Source organism: Vespa mandarinia, chromosome 2, assembly GCF_050613455.1.
Source record: "Vespa mandarinia isolate Hongniang chromosome 2, ASM5061345v1, whole genome shotgun sequence".
Lineage (NCBI taxonomy): Eukaryota > Metazoa > Arthropoda > Insecta > Hymenoptera > Vespidae > Vespa > Vespa mandarinia.
Window position 1 is genome coordinate 13,103,926 of NC_140811.1, and position 25,301 is coordinate 13,129,226.

The 25,301-nt window shown below is 32.1% G+C and overlaps 1 protein-coding gene across 18 annotated transcripts in view; it reads left to right on the plus strand.

Moving 5' to 3' along the window:
* The window catches only part of kek5 (leucine-rich repeat, immunoglobulin-like domain-containing kekkon 5 protein), a 237,071-nt gene that overhangs the window by 66,197 nt on the left and 145,573 nt on the right, over positions 1-25,301 (plus strand). For all 18 annotated transcript variants that reach the window (XM_085664792.1, XM_085664798.1, XM_085664793.1 and 15 more), the window contains one exon: positions 524-612. The gene's annotated coding sequence lies outside the window, so the exon portion shown is untranslated. The remainder of the gene's footprint in view (positions 1-523; positions 613-25,301) is intronic.

Here is a 25,301-nt window from a genome sequence, read left to right on the forward strand (position 1 = left end):
GCAAAGAAAAAGTGGAGGAAAGAGGGAAGGAAGGACAAAAAAAAAAGAAAGAAAGTAAGGCGTAACCGTAGTTTCGTAAGATTTTTTATCCTCCTTCGACGTTCGTTTCATATATCTCCAAAAATATATTCGTAACTATATAAGGATGCGAAAGCGTATCTATCAAAGTAATGTAAGGAATTCAGCAGAGAATTGGAAATAAAATAAGACTACCTGCCATTCAATTTCTTCTTCTTTCCTTTTTATTATTCATTCGTCATAGAATTCTACAAATATAATATTTTTTTAATCGGCAGTCCTCTTTCTTTCTTTCTTTCTTTCTTTCTTTCTTTTTTTTTTCTTTTCAAATATTTTCCAAAAGTTTTTACAATACATTAATTCTACATAAATCTACATGAAAAGCGGTCATTAATCGAATTGACCTGTTACGACATTCTTGCGTTCCGGGTCCGTTAGATTAGAATTTTCTATATCGTGTCGAGAACGAATTTGGTATAACAAGTTTCTATCGTTTATTTTCCAGAACACGCGGCCTGAAACTGAAAGCGTGACTTATGAACGCCAACCGAGATAAAGGATCTTGATACGAATTTGTTGGAGCTTGGCTTTTACGTAAGTAGTTCAAGGATAATATAAAATTTACGCATATACTAAATATTCATATTCGTGATATTGATCCCAATTATACTAACTATAATTATACTACATACCGAAAGATATAAAAAAGAAAAATCTTTTTCAAACGATTTCCTAAAGTTTTTATTAATTAATTTCATATACCTTTTAATTATGTAGGTCGGTTTAACGATATTAGGGAATTCATGCGTTTGATGATTACAAATATGTTTCTATGAATCGGATGCAATGAGAGCTGTTCTTCTTATCTTGAATTTTTTACCGAGAAATATTTGATCAACGTTTTCCCTGTCTCAGAACGTCAACGGAGAATTCGATAAGCGATAACTCAAGAAGATAGGAAGAGGGTAGCGATATCGGTGAATTTATATATTTGATTTCACGCGCTTATCTTTATTTTATTACGGACTACTATCGGCTACAATAGTTCAATAGTAGATATTTTTATCGACTACGAGAGATCTTTATTTCTTTCGGATAAGCATACTCATATTCCATTATCGTATACTGACATGTTGTTTTTGAAGTAAAGTAACATAACAAAAATAGGTGGACGATTGTTTCAGTTTGAAAAATATTTTATCGACAGATCGACGATAGAGTTAATTAAAACTGTCAAATTGTATACACAGGCATTGAAAACGTTAACTTAATCAATATGAATTTCAAAGATAATCGGCTATCGATCGTATTTTATATTCAAATATGAGGAACTAGAAAGCTTACACTTGCGAAACCATTAAAATTTTATATCCAATCGATTGAAAAGATTTATTCCTTTTCAGTTGTTTCCATCGAAAACCACCGTGCGCAGAAAAATATCGATATTAATGTTGAATGCTGGTGCTTTGGAAAAATAAAAAGAATGGTAGTATGGCAAGAGGGAAGGGGAGGAGTATAGAGAGAGAGAAAGAGAGAGAAAAAGAGAGAGAGAGGGAGAGAGAGAGAGAGTTTTCTCTAGTTCTCCCATCTCTTTCTGTCGTTTTACAAAATTCTTGATAGAATACGAATTACGATTGTTACTCGGATTTCTCTCTCTCTCTCTCTCTCTCTCTCTCTGTTGCTTTCTCTTATAACGTTCATGTTACCAAACGAAACGCAAAGCACACGCGGTGCACACGAAAAGGGGAATCGCGTTCCTTGTTGCATTTAAAGAAGGTCGATTGATTCCATATTCTTCGAAAAGCACGGGATCGCACATTTAAAGTGGAAACTAAATTTTTAATCGGTTCTCTGTGGTATTTATATTTGTATTTTTACGTATTTAGTTATACTTTTTTGCGCGTTTAATTGATTATATATATAATAAATAAACTGACGTATCTCTGTAGCGAAATAAAACAATTCCTTCTCTCTTATTTGTATAGAAAATAATCAATAATTACGAATAGAATCAATATACATATGCTATAGGATATATTTAGTGTTGCCAAGTAAATAACAAAAATAGCTGAGCCATGCTTAAAATCAACAAACGACTACAAAGCATAAAAATATATTGTTATATTTTCTTATTTGTGTCTGTGATCATTATGCAACGAGTAACCCGGTTCAACGTGCCCGCAACACATTTCAGAAAACAGGTAGATGCAGAAGAACGAAGACCTTTCAGTTTCGTAATTGTCGATTCGACATTATGAAATCATAATTAATGTGAAATGTCAAAATTATTGTTTTGTCGTAATAGCAGATGAATCAGATAATATAATTTTCTTTTTTATGTCAATTTCATTATCATAATAATTTATGATAGATAATCGTGAAAGAGCGCTTTAAGTTTTTTCCATGGATAAATTCATGAGTTTTCTATAAAAATTAATGGATGAATATGGATGGAGTAAACGGAATGAATAATGGATTCATGATCAAAGCTCTAAAGTGCGAAAGAGTAATGCAGTGCATCGAAATCGTGTTAAAAAAAAAAAAGATCAAAAAGAAATTATCCAGAAGAAAATTAGCAGGTGCGAAGCGATAAATTTCTCAATTGTTCCGAATACAAACAATCCTCTGTTAACATCTTAATCCTTCGAAGTCGGGAAAGGAAGACGTTTAATTTCAACCTTATTCGTACAAAGATTTTGTGCCGATCAATAATATCTAAATAAAAGTTTGATAAATGATTTCTACGTCGATGTTATCGAATGCAGGAATTTATTCATTTTATTTGAAAATATCAAAAACCGACGAAAAAGTTTAACACAATGATAAAAATAGATAATGATTATAAAATTGACGAATATTTCCCACGTTTGTAGCTTGTTTAGTATCACGGCAACATATCCTTATTAGGTGTAACGTAATGCACGAGGGACCCTTGATAACGGCTCGAAAATAGCAGTCCAAATTCGTCATGGCCAGTAATTTTGCTGTCTGAAAAGAGGGATAGAGAAAGAGAGTTAGAGTGAGAATGAAAAGAGAGAGTGTAGAGGGATAAGAGGTAGATGAGCTACGCGACGACTATGGCGGATACTGACATCTCTTCCCCCTTAACTCGACAGTGTTTTCGAGCGGGCCGACAATTTATTTTCATTTGCGTTCTACTTACATACTCGTGCGAGCGTATGCAACGAGTCAAACATCGTGTCAAGTAGGATGCTAATACTGGAAAAGCTCGTCTATTTGTATTACGCACCGTTGCCGCTCAAATCTCGCTTCCGCTTAGCGAGACGTTACCTGCGGTAGCTACTCTCGATGAAAGCTTAAGCTAATTTCTCCGGATGAGATGAATGGTACAACGTTCGTAACATGACTTCCTGCTATTACTGTCACTAACATTATTTCAATTTCTCATGTGCGAGTTGTACAATTTAAATGTTCATTTCGTTCCAAATTCTTACTGTTTTATTGTTCTTTTTCAATGCAACATATCGGCTTTTCATTACCATTTTGATCATTCGACGATCATATCGCATCCGAGAACGTCATCTATTATCGTCGACCACATTAACCACCACGTTCATCGATATCCGAACCGGGCATACTGTTCTATCCGTGAATTTTCAATCGATCGCTCCATTGCTGCTGTCGTACCAAATTGTCGATTGTGTCGTTTTGGACGATTCGTAAAATATTGAAGCATACGTAAGTTGAACTATATCATATCTATACTCAATTTGAAATCAAAGCGACAATACTCTTGTGTTTCAAATAATTGGAAAGGATGGAAGGAACGATAACGATCAAAGGAAAGGACACCGTAAGTTCTCTATAGTTTCGACAGTAGCACATTTCGAGCAAGATCTTCCCGTGGAATTTGATTAGCATATCAGCACACAGGTGCACGAAGGCTTCAGTCGGGAGGTTCCTAGAGCGCGTGGCACCCATTCTACGGGTTTGGACGAGCTAATTGGCAAGCCGAATTCGCACCTCGAAATACCTTCATGATGTAGTTGCTCTCTCTGTATGTTCTCTCTCTCTCTCTCTTTCTCCCCATCTCTCTTCATGTACCATGTAGGCTTCATGTTTCATGTAGGCTTCGCTGCGCTACTACACGCACCATTGCACGATCAGAATTCGACCATTTGGCCATTGATCTTCCACTTCTCTGTTTAACTGTTTCTCTTTCCTTCTCTTTCTCTCTCTCTCTCTCTCTCTCTAATTATTTATCTATCTATCTATTTATCTATCTATCTATCTATCTATCTATCTATCTATCCATCTCTTACTTCACTTCACAATTAACTCTATCATCGTATTAAATTCTTTCTATTACCATACGAACTAGACATGGCTAAGTCGCTTTAAAGAAAATACATTTCGAATAGCTGGAAGTACTTCACTGGTCATTGTTTATTTGCGTTCGAAACGACTCTGAAAGATCCACAGCCTGAATTCAGAGTAGCGAAAAGCGGGATAGTCCGTTTCGAAAGTCCATTTGGTAAAGCCAATGACTATCGAGCCGGCACGATTTTCAACAACGAGAGAATAGCGGATTCGCGTCAGCGAATCGAATTTATATCAAGAGGTATTATAGCACGATATATCTATACTTTTGCGCCTTTTCACTTAAATTCGGCACATCCTGCTTTTCATTTGTAGAGAATAAAAATGCGAGAAGAACGGATACTTAGCGAGATAAAATATTCATATAATTAATTTTAAAGGAGAAGGAGAAAAATATTTTTTTTTAAGAGGTTTTTTTTAATATTTGAATAATAAAAAATTAAACAAGAACGAAAAATAAAAAACAGAGAGAGAGAGAGAGAGAGACATTAAAACCTTATAAATTACTACGACTGTTTATCGTGAAGAGTTCTTTCTGATTGGTCGTTGAGTTATACAGGTACCATAGTTACACGTTTTAATAAGGCCAAAGTAAAAAAAAGAAAAAAAGAGGAAAAGGAAAAAAAAGAGAAATAAAAGAAAGAAAAAAAAGAAAATTCTGCATCATCCACCAAGTTCTTTATGAAACTTTATGAGCCTCATAATGACGCACAGGCGCATCTAGATTTTTACGAACGCGCTGCATCATGAATACTCCGGACCGTGATTAATCAGGTTCAAAGTTTTGAAACGAACGCTTCTTGAATACGATAAAAAAGGAAATGAAGAAGTAGAAAAGATCGACCGTGAATAAGACGTTGCAAAATTTCTTACAAACTGTCTTCGTTAAGTATTCAATGCTTTCTTTTTTCCTCACAACGTCCCTTTCGTTCATTAAGTTAAGAGGGAGGTATACAAGAAATTATTTTTCTTAGTTACCGTTTCAGAAATTATTACGATGTATTTATTTACGTTACTTATTGTGACATTTTTTTACTATTTCTCGAATGTTCGCATCTCTTCTATCATTCGTATATTTTCATAATTTGTGTAAGCGAGGATGCAACAAGCGAAGAATAGCTAATATTAAATTCATTTAACCGTGTCATGTGCGAATCAATGAACCGAGTAATGCGAAAACGGTCACCGTTAAATCTGATCGATATTATCGATATTTTATGTGAAATAATGTTAAAATTGAAATCGTTTCATCTTTACATGTATATTCTTTGAAAGAAAAACACATTAAAATTGTCGTATGTTGTATTCTCATTTACAAAAATTTCAGTAATATGTTTCAGTATATTCAATGATTTTAGTGATCATAGAACGTTCACGAAATATCATAGAATGGTGGGCTTTCAAAGAAATCTTTTATCTCGTTCAATGTGCTACGATCTCAAAGCGTTTGCCGAACGTATCGATCTTTCAATCCCAAAAATCGATCGTGAAATACGCACGAGAATTAGCTTGGAGTTCTCTGTAAACTCGTTTTCCAACTGGGGTGAAACGAAACTGATACTCGACTTTTTCGTACGTAGCTATTACGCTTTTTCTCTCCTTTTATCTCTATTTTTCTCTCTCTGTTTTTTCTCGTATTATATATGCAGATATACATATAAGAAATATCTTCTAGAATCTATTTTCGAATTTGATGAATAAATATTTATTAATGTTGGTGAGATTAAAAGAAGCCAAAGTCAAAAATCATAGCAAAGTAAGAAGGATGAAGAAGAAGAGGATATCAGCAATCTGTAGAGAAAAAAAAGAACGAGAAAAATATTTTAAACAAAAATTGGATGAATCCGAATTGAATGAAAGTTAAAAAACAGTAATTCGACATTTTATCAAGATCGTGAAAGTAAAAACTAGATATTTATAATGGCGAATCGAAAAATCGACGGTGAGTGCAACAAATTACTTAATCAACTAGACATATGACGAATTTAGAGAACAAAATTGGTTCCCGTCTGTGAGTAAATCTCGAATCAGACGAAAACTGGAAAGATTTGACTCGAGATCGATTTCCCTCCGTAGATTTATGTGACTATTTTTTATTTCGGATCTACCAAAGATAGATTCTATGACATAGAATTACGATCCCGTAGAAGGAGGTCGTCTTTTATCTCTCTTCTTTCTTTTTTTCCTTTCCTCTTTTTCTTCTTCTTTCTATCCTTTTCCTTTTTTATTTTTTATTATTTCTTTTTTATTTTCCTTTTTTTTTCTTTTTTTTATTCCAATCATGCAACTTTAAGAAGGTTATTTTCTTTGAAAATTAACGAACCAGGAATTATTACTTTTAATATTTTAATACTTTTTTGCATATATCTTTTTAGACTATATATGAATTTTTCTCTCCTTTTTTTTTTGTTTTCTGTTTCCCTTTTATCTATTCTCCATTCTTATAAGTACATGTGTACGTCAATAGTTAAGCTTTCGTTAGAACGAGCAAACATATAAATAATAATCATAGTCGTCGTCGATGGTTTTTGAAAGATCGTCGAAGTTTCATAGTTTTGTCTGATAGTTCAAAGTTCTGAATCTTGAAAATCGAAAAGTTTTGTCAATTTCAACAATTTTCATAGTTTCCGTGGATAGTTGTACTTGTATACTCAGTATAATCGAGCATTCATTAAAACACTTTACGATAGAATCCCGTTGTGTCTTTAATGAAAAAATTAAAATCATTTATAACGATGCATAAAAGATTTTTAATTAAAATAACGGCATGGATGCGTCTTAATTAAGAATACGTGATTATAATAGAAGGATAGAATCGAGAGATTTCTCAACAATTTCAGAATATCGCTTAAAATTTTCCTCTTATTATTCTCGAGATATAAATGTAAATTGTAAATGAGTCATTTACAAACGTAATACTACAAATTAAAATTACGTATCGATGAGCGAAGTAAACGTTAAATAAACTAACTCTGAGTAATTTAAAAGAGAGGTCACTTTCACTAAATGTTTTCTTTCGATATCTAGTTCGATCGCTAGTTCAATTTTATTTTTTTTTTCTCTTCGAATTCGCGAAACATCGACTTTATAAGTTTCCATTTCTTTTGAAATTTATGTAAATACGAATGTACGTATGTAACATAGAATGAAATAGTATACATATAAGAAAATGTCTGTTTTATTTGAAGATTTTATGTTTTGGAACAGTATTTCTTTTATGATTAATACGAATAACAATTCGACCGTGTTTCTCTACTTCTTTTTTTTTTTATTTTCCTATTTTATCTTTCTTTTTCCGTATACTTAGCAAAGATTTCGTCTCTTACGGATCATACAAGAAATTGAGCAACATTTACTAGCTACTTTTTCCTTCTTCATTCTCTTCCTCTTTCCCTCATCACGAAAAGACAGTTGTGAAACATTTTTATTCTTTTGCGAAAGGATAAGGAGTTTTGTGGAAAGTACCGAAGCATCTTGACCGTAAAAGAATGCCATTCGCCGACCATTTCTACTACTTTTATTCATACGTTCGTACTTACTTTCTTCCTACATACAATACGTGTGTGTGCGTATATGTGTGTGTATGAGAGTATATATATATATATATATATATATAGTCTCCTATATCTATTCCTTCTCAACTTCTTCTCAACGAAAGGAACATTTAAATTTTACAATGAAGATAATATCGAAATATTCTGCCCTTTTTCAGCGTTACAGTTTCATTTAATTGCCTCTCCGATATGGTAGTTTGCAAAGAGAGGAAAAAATGAATCTCGGTAAGTGTATGCGAGAAAGAGAAATAGAAAGAGAGATGTACAGAGAGAAAGCTGTATGGAATCGTGAGAACTAAAAGCGTTCGACAGAATCGGTCAAGGAACAATAGAAAACTTTTTGGAACGTTACCATTTCGTTTTACTGGATCCATTTCGTTTAACGCTCGATGCCGACCAGTCGGTTATTTTCTACGAATTCGAATCGGAATATGTCTCCTGTTTTGTTCATAAGTCTCCAGAGTCATCGTCCTCGTCGCTTCATGATGCATGCCTGACGTCATGCACTTTTATTCCTCATAACTTTATAAATACTCCGTGCTCGCGACTAAGTCTTTTTAATTGAGGAATTTCTGCTTTGAATGAAAATAATATCATATTCAGACATTCTAGCGTTTATAAAATTTAACATTTATATATACGTGCACATTATTTATTTAAATAATTTCTCTCTCTCTCTCTCTCTCTCTTTCAAATAATCGAGAAAAAAGTTGAAACGATCGAAAGCATTAAAAAAATGAATTTTCTCTCGTATATCCAATCGTATCCGTGCGTTTTCGTTCATTTGATTTTATTCCCTTCTGAGAAAATATTCGTTTATCATTCTGTACGATTGTGATAGAGATTTCACTATATTGCAATTGTAATTATACGATAACATACGATACGATATTTTCCTACGTAATTCGAGATTGTTGAAAATGCTTGAAACGTATTGTGCAATAAAGAGAATACCGTGAACGCGTCGCGCCTCTGGAATTTCGGGACAAAAGACAAGTGGTTTGCGTATATTCGCATTGGGGTCGTTTGCGATTTCAACGGGTCAAGGAACTTATTTGTCTCTGTAGGAATAATATTCATCGTTGACAACCGATTATACATACTACGTACTACGCGCACGTATTGTATATATTCATACGTTTAACGATATCTTTTCTTTCCTTTTTTTTCTTTATTATTATTATTTTTTATTTATTTCTTTTTTATTTTTTTTTTTTTTACATTTTTTCGTCCTATTACTGAAATTCAATTTTACATTATTATTTCAATCGTAATTAATTATAGTTTCCTTTCACGTATAAATTCTCACTTATTTTTTTCCTATGGAAGCCAAAATACGAAAAGTGAAATGCAATTAGTTTGTGCTTTTTTACCGAACGGTTTTATTAGATACGTCTACGTTTGTATTCGTATATTTCTACATATGCGGTATAAAGCACGTTTATGTACAAAGATAAATGTCCATGATTGTCCCTGCATCGGTATCTCTGACTTTTCGATTAATATATTTTTACGAGAGTTTATTTTTGATTAAATAATTGTTCGATACTGTATAGGATCATTTCTTAATATTACCAATATCTCTATTACATATATATATATATATATATATATATATATATATATAGTAATTAATAAAGTAATTAATAAATTTGTAGAACGATTATTTTTAGAGTAATAACAATAGGTTTCTATCTTTCGAAATAAATTAATTAAAATCATTGTAAATATTGAATATATCTAATTGTTAATGCCTTTCTTCTTACGTTAAAGACAAATACATTTTTTCCATTACAATTAGATATCTATAGATACTTCTCGATTAACGTGAAAGTAAGATTTTCTTTTGGTGAGCAATAATGACGTTCCGGAAAAGGAACGAGAACAGTTCTTAGCCTTTGTCCCATCGGGAAATCCATCTTGGTGTGTGTTGGTGCAAATTGGTTTTCGAGGAAGAAGTAATCTCGTGCTCGAAAGAGTCCGATGTCCCCGTGGAAAAGTACTTAATGAAGTGTACCCGTCGAGGCAAGAGAAAGAAGAAGAAGAATAAGAAGTCATGATAAGAGAAAAGAAAAAGAAAAGTGAAAGAATCGAAATCATGAAGAGGACAAATAATGAGCCATATATTGAAAGTCTCTTGCGTAAAAATATTTGTGGCAAAAACTTTACATTCTCTTTGATTTTTATTTGACATATGTATATATAATATATATATATATATATATATATATATATATATATATATATATTATATTGACTTGTCTTTCTTTTCCTTCTTTTCTCTTTGAGAAAATACGATATATCTAATTTCTTAATTCAATTATACAATTTGGAATTTGTAGTACGTTTTATAAAAAGAAAATATCACTGTATTGTTTGTTTTCGAGGTTAGTCAATATTATCAACTAATATTTATTGGATATCGTATAAAAAAAAAATTGTTGCCGTGTACATTTTTTAAAATACTCAACATTGTCAGCAAAAACATTTTGAAAACATCTGAAGTTTTCCAAACGTAACGCTCTTCAACCAGGAATACAAGTGTAAGTGCTTTTCATCTACACTACCTTTTGCTTGTGTTTTCTTCTATGTCACTTTTCTTTCGACGAGAACCAAGTCTCGCACCGTAATTCACTATGGGAATTCTTTCGTGTAGAATAGATTGTCTCTTTTGTTCGACATGAAAACGTGATTTTACGGAGGCAATGATTTTAACGTGTGTATACTGTCCTAAGAAAATTTGTATTTTTTGTTTTAACAAAATTAATAGAATTTAACAATTGGAGCTCGCTTTTATCGTTTATTCTGAAACAGTAAAACTATTCTGATATTATTATTTGTATTTAGATTAGATAAATATTGAAAAGAATTTATCTTCTACGTTTTTATCTCTATAGTTTTTATTTAGAAAACATTTTTTCATTTTTCTTGTTCTTCTTTCTTCTTTTTTTTTTCTTTCTCAATGATACTACTAATTCGACTGTTTTTTCTCGAATAAGCCATATCTAAGAACACACGTGCAAGATATTATCGTAAAAGAGAAGTTTTAAAACCGGCGACCTCCATAAAGTGAAATATCTTATTATTTCGTAAGAGCAAAGTCACTTAACGGTACCATCGCGTCTTTCTCATTTCTAGAGGAGTTTTCTCTCGGTGCATTACGTAGAGATCCGTTGTCGGAAAAAGCGAGGAAAGGCCGAAGAAAAATGTCCTGAACGGTAACGCTCTGAGGTCAAGTGATTCTTTCCTCGTTCTCACCTTTATCGAGTGGCAATCGTCGAGACTAGTTCAAATTTCGCGGCCAATCGGTCGCACAAAAGGAGAAGATATTCTTCGTTTCACGGTTTACGCGTTTTGCTTTGGATAAAAATTTCTTTTCTATCGGAAAAATAAATAAGTACTTATAATGTGGACATTCAGTATATTACATATTACATATTTTATATACGTAGAAGAGAACATTTTTAATATTGAATATTTATCGTAGTACATCGAAATTGGCAATTTTAAATTAAAAAAAAAGTAATAGAATATTAAAAAATCATCGAAGATAGGAGAAATGATTCGCTTAAGGTATTGAAAATCCTATGACAAACATTTTATTTTATGGATTAAAGCGATGCTCGTTTTGGTTCTCTCTGTTCGTGCTCGGTCAATGCTTCGAGGTCTTATTAACTACAACGACGATCGTTTAGTAGTTTCTGTACTGCGGGTGAATACCGTAAGACTGAAAGTTCATAACTTTCCGAGTTAGGATGTGGGTGGAAGAGAATAAGAGAAGAGGAGGAATAAGAGAGAGAGAGAGGGCGAGGGGATGGTGGGCAGGTGGATGCGACCCATAGCTAAGGTGGTGACTTTAGACGATGTTAGTAAGCTGCTAGAGCGTTTCGAAGCTTCGGTGCGGTTCGACGACAAACGAGCCATCGATCATCAAGTCTTTCGCGCTTGGCGCTCCCAAAGGCTTGTCTCCATTGACGTTAACGATCGTGCGCGTGCCACGGTTGTAGTAGCACTGACTGCCTATAAACTTTCGCTTGGAACGACGATTAATTTCGATAAGAAACTTTAGCCGGTCATTTTTCTTCCGTTTACAAGCTTTTTCTTTTGACAATGTTCGTTCGGAAGCTCAAAGATCAAAATCTTTACTCAAGAATCATATATCGAGGCTTGTATTTTCAAAATTGATTCAATGATGTAGAAATATTTTCAAAAGTATATCATTATAATCTTAGATTATATTTTTCTGATTAAAAGTTAAATCGTTGTATCGTGTTCACCAATGACACATTTTATAATGCATCTATTAAATGACGTCAAAAGATATTGATCGTTTTATACGCATATTGATAAGAGCTTTTATAAATTCCTTGGAGATTTTCTCCGAAGTCAGGGGCTTTGTAATATCAGTCATATTGTTCGTTGTCACATATTCTCCGGAGCACAGCCCAATGAAAAAGTTAATTACCCTTATATCCTCTCTTATGATCATATTTCTGAAAGCATTATCACTAAAAAATTGTGTTGCGTTAAACCGAGAACTTTTGTTGGTTAATTCTCACTATCTCTCTCTCTCTCTCTCTCTCTCTCTCTCTCTCTCTCTCTCTCTCTCTCTCTCTCTCTCTCTCTCTCTCTCTCTCTCTCTCTCTCTCTCTCTCTCTCTCTCTCTCTCTCTCTCTCTCTCTCCCTTTCTTCCTCTCATTTCCCTTTTTGTGGCCTACTTTTGAGAGTGAGCATGCAACATCCAACCTGGAAAAATCGACGGAGTTATACACAATAAGGATAAAAAGATGTGCTAGAGCTTTTTCAAGCTCTCAAACGTTCGTAAAAGTTCGAAAAAGATAATCTACAGAAGAAGAAAAATAAAAGAAAAAATGGGCAAAAAATGTGATGCACGTATAAAAAAGGAAAAGAAAAATAATATGGACTGATTGCTTTAGTATCGCGGGTTTTCAAAGAGAAAACGAAAGGCGAGCCTGGCTGTCGCGAGCTCGGTGATAAACGCGCCATTTCTGAATTGGATGATTGTCCCTTATTACGCGCGGGTTCGCCATAATTGTCTTTGCACACGCTATACCGACGTACGCGTTCTCCCCCTTAACTTAACTTAACTCGTCGCAAAGCGTTGACCAAACGAATGAAAGGAATATGTCGTATACATACACTTAAGCTAGCTAAAGTAGAATGAAAAAAGACGAAGAGGAAGGAAAGAAAGACAGGAAGAAAAACGTTTCAATGCCACGAAAGGAGAGCTTTTTAGCATGGCATTTTGCTTGAGAAATTCAAGGAGGTCTTTCGAAGCGAATCGATTTCTTGGAACTAGTCGAATTTCTAAAACTACATCTTGTACTACCTATGGAAGAACTTCTTTTCCTTGCCGCGGGCTTTCGGAGTTGCATTTTCGAGAGAAAGCTGAACGAACATCGTGAACTTCAATTTGGTTTTATCACCGCTAGCTTCGCCCTGGATAAACGTTCTCTTTCTTTCTCTTTTTTTTTCCTTTTTCTTTTTCTTTTTTTTTTTGCCCTCTTTTCTTTTTTATTTTCTCGCCTTTTTTCTTTCCTTTCGTTACGGCTTCGTCCAGATGTAACGGCGAGTAAACGCTAATTGCTCGTTGCGGCCAAGGCGGGGAGGAGGCAACGATAATTGTTTCCTGGCAACGCGTGCGGTTCCACCCTATTATCGTTTGTGTTGAACGCTATTAGATACGTATATATGTAAGCGCTACGTTGCTTTTGCCTACATCCCACATTGATCCTTTGATCTGCTTTTTGAGAAATTCACTACGAGTTCACTTGATTGTGAAAAGAGTTAAATTTTCAAGTTCCGTTGAAAAAGTAACTGAGAAAAAATAAGATGAAATAAAATAAAATAAAAAAAAAATAAATAAATAAATAAATCATTTTAATGTTGTAATAATTTAAAGTTGTTCAACTTTTAAAGTTAAGTTTTAATAAAATTGATTTTATATTTGAATACAATTTTACATAATATTAAACTAACCCGACAAAAATATTATTAAATATTTATTTAATTCGTCTCTTATAATTCAACTTTGGCGAATGTACAAAATACGCCGGTCCTCATTTTTTATTTATTGTTTGAATTTATTCATTTTCATCTTCAATTGTGGTTATGAAAATTAAAAGAAAAAATATCACTTTAAATGCGATTATTTTCTTGCGCATATCTTCGTATAAAATTATTATCCTACTTAAGCAACTTTCATTTTATTTGTTTTTTCTTTAGACCACACATTTTTAAAGCGTACGAGAAAAATCCGACACTTAAACGGTAGATTCTGGTAGTACCGGAAGGACTTCTACGACGGTTCTTCCTTTCTTTCTCTTCTCTCTCTCTCTCTCTCTCTCTCTCTCTCTCTCTCTCTCTTTCTCTTTCTCTTTTTCGTTCTCGTTCTCTTACTTCCCGATAAAGTAAGGCACACGGACGTTCGTGAATTATGTAACGAGCGGTAATCGACTCGCTTTACGATGCAAATTACCATGAGCGCGTTAAAACATAAAATTTCTTCTGATTCCTTCGCGAAGGTTCTTCGCACGTTCTCCACTTTTACTGTTCGTGCGTTACGAGTGTTTCTCGGAAAAAGACGAAGAGAAAAAAAAAGGATATAAAAAAAGAAAAAAAAAAAAGAAAGATAAAAAAGTATGTGTTTTAACATTTATATTAGATTGTTTTTTAAGATACTTTTTTATATTTACTTTCATTTTTTAGAAAAGCAATCATAATCTCTTTTAGTAAAATAAACTAGCGGTTTAAAACTGCATGTGCATTAATATCTGCCGATAAAATAATTTAACAAACGATGAAGCGATATTATCGTGGACTTACGTCGCGCTTGTAATTGATCACGTAAACTCACTTATCCAACAACTGGTTGGTTCGTTTCTCAACAAAGACTTGTAGATTTAATAGTAATATGAAATCCATTCGTTGCAGAGCTTGCACGCGATAAAAATTAATGGCTATCATGTATAGATATCGTTCTAGAACGGAGAAAAAAATTAAGGATATAATTAAATAGGTAAGTAACGTTATCGTTGTTACCTTCGTTAAGGTATTATAAATAGAACAGTTTTTAGCTATGGTTTACCACCGTTATATCTCTCTTGCCATAAATATTATTAATAGTAGTATTATTTCTATTATTATATATCGTCTAATGTGTAAAGTTGTTGGCTGCTGTCATGTTTACCAAGTGTTTCTTCGAAAAGAGAAAGAGAACGAAAAAGAGAGATGAAGGAAAAACGAAAGAAAGAAAAAGATCACGCACGAATTCTTCATCAAAAATGGTACTCGAAACTCGTCGATCAAAGTGCGATAAATTTTCTCTATCGTCCTGGAACGGGGAGTCACGAGTTGCTTTTAATTCGGTCGAATTTATCGAATTGCCCTTTTCCTCGCGAAAATACCCTTAACTCGCTCTGTTTCGTTGTGCGAGGACTTGGATTTTACGCTAGCTTCCAGCGAACGTGTATCTCCTATTCCTTTTCTTCTTTTTTCCCATTCTTCCTGTTCTTCCTTTTTTCCATTTCTTTTTCTTGCGCACGTGACTCACCTAGAAATGAACTTTACCCCATTCACGATGGGAAAATATCCTTTGCACTCTCGCTACTTACAATTAGACAGCTCTTAGCGTTTATCTTGTCCTTCTTTCTCCCCTCTATTTTTATCTTTCTTTCTCTGTCTTTATATTTTTTCCTCTTCCTTTTTTGTAAGTCGAGTTAAGTCGAGTTAATTAAAGAACTCAGCACCGTCTATATTATCGAATTAGCACGAAGGATCTCTCTCTCTCTCTCTCTCTCTCTCTCTCTCTCTCTCCTTCTCTTTCTCTCTATCACTATCTCTCTTTCTCATGTTTAATATCCTTTCGAGTTAATCCTAAATATATGCACTTCACAATTGGTCTTCGTTTATAGAACTCTTTAATACTTCACCTATATAATATTTTTATCAAATTATGGCAAATATTTGAATATTAAATAAAGATATTTTAGTAATGACGAAAATAGAAGAAAAGAGACGAAAAAATAATTTTTCGTTCGGCGGATTTTCGTAAAATCATGTTGAGTTCCCACTTTGGATAACGAATGTAATCTCTCGAACGAGGTCACTGTGGCTTCATAATTTCCGCGTAGGTTGATCATCCTCGTAGTAGGTACCTGGTACATTTACTTCGACGGTACAACAGCAACGACTCGCTTTCTACCCTTCCCCTTCTTCTATCTTACTCTCTCACACTATCTTTCTCTTCTCTATCTACTAGTTACAGAAAGCTCTGCAGCATTTGTACATCCTTGATTATTCGCAACTACTCCACTCGTAGTTCAGCTGTCAGAAAGATAGGTGCGCTTCCACTTGGGCATTGCATCTTCACTGGCAGGTATTGCATTCTACCACGGGATAAGCCCGTGTAATAATTGATACAAGCTCCGCCAGGAAATCATACTCGTGAAACAGATGCGATCTCATTTCGTCTGTCTCTCAATTTTCTTTGTATGTTTATATATGAATATATATATGTCTGTGTTTGAGTGAGTGAGTGAGTGAATGTATGTGTGTGTATGTATATATATATATATATATATATATATATATATATATATGTATTCCTTTACCGAACTCTCTAAATCGTACTTTCTAATTCGTGATGAGATTCCGTTCATTTCCATCTAAGAAATTATAGAATGACTATAAAATTCTCAAGAGAAGATTTCACTTTCCATGAGACTTATATACCATCGATATGTTATACTATTGACAGATTAGTACTACTCAAAAAAAAGAAATATTTAAATTAATGGTAATTTAGAAAAAAATTCTATGCATATAATGCAGGTGCTGAATGTTTTAGAAATTATTGATAGCCTTTAGGAATTCAATTATTTTCCATTAAGCGCCATAAACCATTCATTAAAGTCTATTGAAATATATAGAAGACACATATGTGTGTCATCGCCAGAAATAATCTCTCATTTTTTATTAATGCGACCGAAGCGACGTCGGCCGTTAATTTGAAAAAAGGAAAGGAAAAGAAAAAAGTAGAAATATCTCGTTGACTCAAGAATTCTCATCGTCCAATAAAAAAAAGAAAAAAAAAAATAGAGAGAGAGAGAGAGAAAGGAAAGGAAAAGAAAAAGAAGGAAGAAACGTGGTAACCACATGTTTCGGGTCTTTTTCCTCCAAAAAAAAAAAAAAAAGAAAAAGAAAAAGAAAAAGGAAGAAAAATATGAAAGCCAAGACGTCGGAATTAGAACCAACTATCGGTTATCCGTATCTGTCACTTTAATTTTATAGACCGGAGTATTCTATATTTTCATGAAATATCAACCAATGTATGATACTCCGTAAAGCAAGATGAGAAAAGGATTACAGTGGTACACTTTTCTTCTTCTGTTTATCACAGTAGACGGACTTTGGCTTGGGAAAGAGAAAAGATATTCTATTGTAGCATGGGCTTGGCTTAATGCACAATAATTCATTACCGTAGTTGCCTTGGCTTCACCTGTAGTTTTTAGCACGAAAAAAAGGGGAACGAACAGAAGGCTTGGCCATAACTTTATTCGCCGGAAACTCTCGCGTACACGTAGAAGAATGATACAGAGAGTGAGAGAGAGAAAGAGAGAGAGAGAGAGAGAGAGAGAAATATAGAAATATTCCCTTTTTATACAATAGAAGAAAACTTCTTCGTTTCCTTTCGTTATTCTGTTCGAAAAAGTGATATCTTTTGTCATGCGGTTAAAGTTTCCTACATTATAAGATTCTTTTTTCCGATCAATAAAATAATTGATTAAATATCTTATTGACACATTAATTATTGTACCTTACCTTGGAGAAAAATAAAAGTAAACGATTGTTAATTTAATTAAATGTTTAATTGCTTGTGCGACAGAAACTTTTTGCGAACTCGATCAAAAGACAGTTCAATCAACGTTAGAAGAAAAAAATCGATACCTATAAATGATTTTGTTGAAAATTAATTAAAACACGTTGTTCGCTATTATACGTATTCGTTCGTTCGACATAATTTTAGATGAATTTATTTTTTGCAATTATCATAGAATTAAATGTCGAAAATTGCGCCGCCGGTTTGTAGAGGAAAGAAATGGAGGAGAGAGAGAGAGAGAGAGAGAGAGAGAGAGAGAGAGAGAGAGAGAGAGAAATACACGAACCTAATGCCTGGGACTCGCATAATGGGTAGAATTTATCTTTCAGTTTTAATTAGTTGGCGAAAACGAATATATGGCAAAATTGAAAGGTACTTAGAGTTGATGCAAAATCTTTTTTTTTCTATTTTATTTTTTTTCGGTTTTATACGAAATCCTAGTAGGAGTGTCATATCCGTGAATTATATTTATATGTTTTCTATGACGTTAGAGAGTTTGAGGGAAGTACATCTTTTCTTTTTTTTTTTTTTTTTTTTTTTTCGATGTAAAATCCCTCTTTATCCTTCTATTTCCCTTTTTACGTTTTCATATCATACTAATTACGTTCTCTTATAATTCAAAAGTGTATAGCAACATTAAAAAAAATGAAACATAAATGAAGAATAAAAGGGAAGTAAAAAATAGGAAAGATGTCCGTGGATGTGTCATAAAGTTAACATAAAAATAAAGAAAGAGAATCGAGATTTTTATTTAACGACTGTCGGATTCACGGATTTAAGGTAGTTCATCGCATTTCGTATGAAGCATGTGACTTCAGCGACAGGTATGGACAAAATATTAACTGTGAATACAAGCAGGGAACGTTGTCCTCACCATGTGTCTATCGTATCGGTCTATAAGCTTGTTTGGTTATTCTCCTCTCACGTATACATAACAATTGATTTCGTGTGAGTTAGAATACATATTTTAGTAGACTGTAAACTAACACTTTTCAGTCTATCATATTTATGTATATCTTTCTTTGATGGTAACGTGCGTCTCGCAGTGATCCGTTCTAGATATGACATCGATACGTATTTGTTTTAAAATAAAGGCATGAAAAATAACAAATATAATTACGGCTATTTATCAATTCTGTTTTTTTTAATGGGTTTACACCATTAATGAGAACAGGCGTAATTTTTGACTGCTTTTAATGAACCAGATCTCTTTTTAAAGACGAAACTTTAATCTATGGCGTTGTTCCAGCGAAGTTTTGAAAAAGCTTTATTTGCATTGAAAAAAAATCGTGTTAAAAATGATATTTTTTCTAGAATAGTTTATATACAAATAAGAAGTTTTTTCAAAACTCTGCTGAAACATCGCCGTAGATTAAACCTTCATCTTTAAAATGAGACCTTATTCATCACAATTTCTTGAGAATTAGTTTTGTTCTCATTAACGGCGTAAATTTTGTTTTCTACACTTTTCTCGAAGAAAAAGTAATGAGATGAAACTCATACCTCCATTACTGATTTCCATGTACACGATTGAATGGTATATGTTTATGTCCGTTTGTTTGCTTTTTTATGTACGTAAATAATTGATGCTCAGATTTTCTAAACATGTCCAAACGTAAAGTAATAAGTTTCACGATGCTCACACGGAAAAGCTACGGTAACTCATTATATCATTTTAATGAGATTTAGCCAAATGTTTCTATAGCAAAAATAAAGAAATACGTGTCCAATCGTTTATGTCAAGGGATCTGAGTTTTTAAAATATTATTAAATTTTGGAAAAATTTGTAGATTCCTTTTAAATTTTATATACTGAAAAGACGAAGGTTGTACAAACAATGCGTAGCAAATTGGTTAAACATCAAGATTTGTAATAAAGAAATCATAGGTACTCGAGGGTAAATAAATTCAGATGTTCTTTTTTTTTATTGTATCGATATAAATGAACATAATGAATTAATTTATTTTTTTTTCCTTATTTGATAATTTAGTAAAGTGTATTATCCAATCTATTATATTTATCTCCTCCACTGATGGCTGATGTGAATTTTGTGGTGATCTGTGCTCGATAGAACATAGCAGCAGTATAATTTTGTTCGATGTCAAATGCATGTAAAGTATATACATTTGTCGATTATTTTCTCAAAATTAATAATTAGTGAACATATATATTATATATTATTTTTAATAAAGATTAAAACACAAGTTTGTTATCACATTATCTACGACATTTTTCTTCCAACGCTATTTTATTATGGCTTCCTTTATAGGAGTTCACTTCATATTATTATTATTATTAATAATACTGTTATTATAATAATAATATGTAATATAGGAATAACCAAACAACCTTATAGACCAATACGATAGATGCATGGTGGATGATAGCGTTTCTCGCTTGTATTCATAGCGTATTTTGTCCATACTTGTCGCTGAAGTCACGCTGAATAAAAGGTATGAATAAAAGGTAGCGAATAACTTTAACGCATATGATAATTAGTATATAAATTTGTGAATTTAAAGAAATTATCTTTAAATTTAATTATATCTTGTCTGTTTGCCTGTAACAGTATTATTGACAATGTAAAGTATTAGTACTTTAATGTTTAAACAGAATTAAATTGAAGGAATTTTTAAAATATATTGAAATATGTAACCATTCGCTCAGTAATACTTGCGTTGCGTAATTTACAATTAAATTTCAATATATCGCAAGTACTACCGTGTCAGGTTTCACTACATGGAAGTTGCTGCATGTGGAGACCCACGGGCTAACGGTGATTTTACTCTAAAAATCCGTGTTCGTGGGATAATCTAATCGAATTTTCATGCAAATAAAACGAAGTTCCCGGTAGGATTTTTAATCGTGCCCACGAACATCCACGCCTGTATCCGTTGACACGCGCGCAAGTATTTTTCCTATCCTTCCTGTATTCTCGTGTAAAAATCGATAATGAACCGAGGCATTCGATGATACTTCGAAGTCATTCGATCGTAGATGAATTTATCCCACGATAATCCATCAATGATTCCTGGAAAAGAAGAGAAGGTGAAGAAGAGAAAAAGAAGAAATATGAGACAGAAAGAAGAGTTGGAGAAAGAAAAGAAAAAAGAGTCGAAAAAAGAAAATAAAAAAGTCAGAGAAAGAAAAGAAAAGAAAAGAAAGCTGGAACGTGCACGCACGTGATAACAACGAAACTCAGTATGACTACCCAATCAAAACCTAGTACCAAAATCAAACTCGATTTTTGCGTACTAAAAGGAGTTCCACCCAGGAGACCAAATCAAAGGAACCTTGCCAAGGATTCCAACCGAGAACTTTACGTGATCCTGAGACAGCAGCACGCACAAAGGCTCATACCCATGGACTTATAAATAATAATTAATAAGTGTAGATAAAAATAAATAGGAAAAATTGCGAGCATAAGTGAGATAGAAAAATTTTTTGTGCGTTTCTTCAAGAAATAATTTTAAAATTCTAGCATATCCAATCCATTTATTTATTCAAATATGAATAGGAATGTAAAATGTAAGTACTTTAATGTTGAAATTAAATTTAAAAGAGATTTTTGAAATATGCAACAGTTCACTTAGTAGTATTTATATACCATAAGATATCGATATATTGCAAGTACTATCGACCCAGATTTCACCACGTGGAGATTACTGCATCTGGATACCCACAGGCAGACGAGAATTCTATAATTCACGTTCACCTGATGACATGAACTTAGTAAGAATTCAAATCCCAATTAAATATTAGTGAAATAATCCTATTTATTAATTATTCCCTTCCGAGTTCACGATTTATGTTTGTCAAAGGATTAAACTGAATTTATTTTATATTGATCATATCTTATGATATTTGTAATATTGTTAAGAATGTTCTATTGTTTAAATGTTAGTAAAATAATTTTATTTCTTAATTATTTTCCTTCAAATTCGCGATTTATATTTCTCGAAAGATAAAATTGAATTTATTTTATGGTCACACCATAATTGGTGTCACGTCATCTTTGTAATGTTGCTAAGAATGTACGATTGTTTAAATATTAATAAAATAATTTTATTTATTAATTATTCCTTTTCGAATTTTAATCTGTGTCTATTTCGGACGATTGATTATATTTCGATAGTATTGCAAAATCTACTTGTATTTATAAATTTTAAAATCATCGTTTCGTTAATTTGCATTTATCACGTATAAATCTATATTTCCGTAAATTTAATTTCACAATTTCTGTAAATTATATTGAATTAATTATATCGGATACAAAATATTCTTAAAATTTAATCTTCCTATAATGCAGTACAAGCGAAGAACAAAGTATGTATTTAAATGTGCAGATTCAGTGTTTTATGCAATTGCCATTTCTTATTCGTTTCATGATTTTAGAAATTCTTGATCTAATGGCTCTAATATAACTTGATTTTATAGAAAAAAAAATAAGAAAAGAAAATATATATATATATATATATATATATATATATATATATATATAGATTACTTATAAAAAATAAAATTCTGAATTTAATTTAATTTAAATTTAAAAGAGAAAAAGAAAATGAGTAATTCTCGATCCTAATTTAAACAAATATTCTTTTCCTGTGATGCGTGGCAAAGGGAGAACTTGGCACTCGTTCTTGGTGTGCTCGTTTTAGCTCCATGTGGATCTTTATTTAGTGCAGTTTCAGTGATTCCCACAATTGCCATATCATATGTTTCATTACTATGATTTTATTATAATTTAATTTTATTGAAATAAGAAATATAATAGTTATGAAGGATAAAATTATGAATTTAATTTAATTTAAACTTAAAGAAAAGATAAAAGTAAAAATTTTGTGACTTGACTTTAACGTAATACTTAATTTTATTAAATTAAAAATTTTAATTTTAATTGAACTTTGGAAAAAAAAATGCAAAAAATTTGTTACTCGATTTTAATAATAAATATGCATGAAATATGAAAAAATTTTATTCGTGTACGCGTGACAATGTGGGACCAAAGACGAAATGTTATGTCGTTTCAGTTTCTTAAATTTACATCATTACAAACATCACAATAAGAGCATTTTGATTGATAACATGATAAAATTAAAATATGACTAAGAACCATTCTCCGAAAATTCTGAAGAACCTTCGAAAATAACTCAATAGCCTAATAGTCGCCCTCTTGAGCTATAGTTCGTAGGGGTCTCTTTGGTATATACTTTCTTTTTTGCTTTGTGCCCTAACCACTACTATAGAGCAATCGATAATTACCGTTAATACCAAAGAACTAAAATCGTCATTTATTTTAAAACGTGGAAACAAACTGATAAATCTAACGCAACTCTAACTAAATTCTGATAAGAAAAATTGAGAAATCATAGAGAGAGAGAGAGAGAGAGAGAGAGAGAGAGAGAGAGAGAGAGAAATAGATATATTAATCGCTGAAAATCCTGTGCTTAAAATTGATTAATATATTCTACAGCCTACGAACTGTGTGTGATTCTTAAAGTCTCTTCGTCTTTTATCAATGACTATACTCAACTTTCTTCTTTTAAAAACGATGACTTTATTCGACATTCTTTATTCCAAAGCAATGACTCTACCATGACTTTTCGTTTACCAACAAAATTGATTAAATATTTGATTAATTGTTATTTAAAAATATAATAAAAAATTCTTGGAAGCTCCTTCTTACAAGCGATTATTTTAATTATTAAAAAACAAATCATACAATTTCGCTTGTAATTCAAAGACTATCCGTCGCGAATGTTTCTCTACTCATTCATTTGTTAGAATTCATAAATATTTGTTTTTTATTATTTCCGCGCTAGAAAAATATTTCAAAATGCATTAAAATATATTCAAAATTTGAAATAATTATAAACGCGTTTAAACAAAAAGAATCTATCCTAATCTAATAAATAAATCAACAAATAAAAAACCATAGACGAGTAAATCTTCTAATAAATTTACTCGTGGTTACTTAATTAATTATAACCAATTATTCGTGCTGATTCGGACCTTTCTTCCTTGACATGATTGAGTGATCGGAAATTAAAAATTTCACTTATTATTTAAGAAGTTTTACGATTCGTTCGCAATTTAAGCCGAAATTGAAAGTGGATGATTCATAGATGGTTGAACATGAGGTAGGTCAACATCCAAGTTGATTGAAATCCTCTTTAATGATGCACTGACTCTATTACGCGATAGTTATTTTTTAACGAACGGTTACTAAAGTTAATTCGCTAAACTCTATTATCTTTCATAAAGACAGTGTATGCGACTGTTAAAAAAGCAAAAAGCTTTGCGTACAAATACTGACTCTAACGACTGTATTGCACATAGTCAATGCAAAAATATTTATAGTTTAAATCGCGAAATGTGAACGAACAAATTTCTACTTGGCAGTATTTTAAATTTAATGACATAAACACTCAATTACATCATTGCTTCGCTCGCAATTGCAATGATGTTCTGAAAGAAAAAAATAAAAACAACATTATTAGTATCACTATTATAATAAGAAACTGTATAAATTATTGAAGCAAATTGTGATATAAAAATATATTTACTTTAAATATTCATTGATGTTTGTAGCAAAGATATTTTGAGAGATTTTTGATATTTACTCGTTGGAGGACGAAAGAGAATTGACGTTGATCATTAAGTTAATAAAAAGACAGTATATGTTTATATTACACAAGGCTAACTATGCTAAAATAAAAATTTTACATTATTGAAATTTTAAATTAAAATTATTTTAAGTTTTTCGCGCGTTACGATGTTAGTGATTAGTTTAATTAACAATTAGTTTATTCTATACCGTGTACTTTAAAGATTATTTAAATAATAAAAAATAAATTATCGAAAGTATTGATTTATTTGTTTTCACGTTTCGAAAGAGAGAGTCTCGAAGTGCACTCGTCAGAGTATAAAAAAAACTAATTCGATAATCGTCAAAGTTAATAATCTATTTTACACAAAGCCAATAACCCCGAGATGAAAATTTGTAGTTTTTTTAATTTTAGATTTGTAGATTTTTAAATTTAAGAATTTTCTTTTTTTCCTATAGAATCATTTGTCCAAAAAGTGATCAAGTGAGTTACTGTAGCTTCTATGTGTCAGTATCATGAAAGTATTTCTTTGCATTTGGAAATGTTCAGAAAATCTGACCATCAGTTATTTACGCACACTAACAAGCACGCAATCGTTATTTTATCGGCATAAAACATGCACCATTCAAGCATGTATATAACAATTAGTGGAAGTTCGAGCTTATTATTTTTTGTCACTTGAGGAGCGTCACAAAAGTAATTCTTGAACAATTTTGATGAACTATTTTCGAAAAATACCAGTTTTTAACACGATTTTTTTTTTTTTAAATGAAGCTTTTTCAAAAATTCCTGAAAGATATGGTTTAGATTAAACCTTTGTCTTCAAAATGAGACCTTGTACATCTAAATCTACTAAGAATTATGCCTATTCTTATT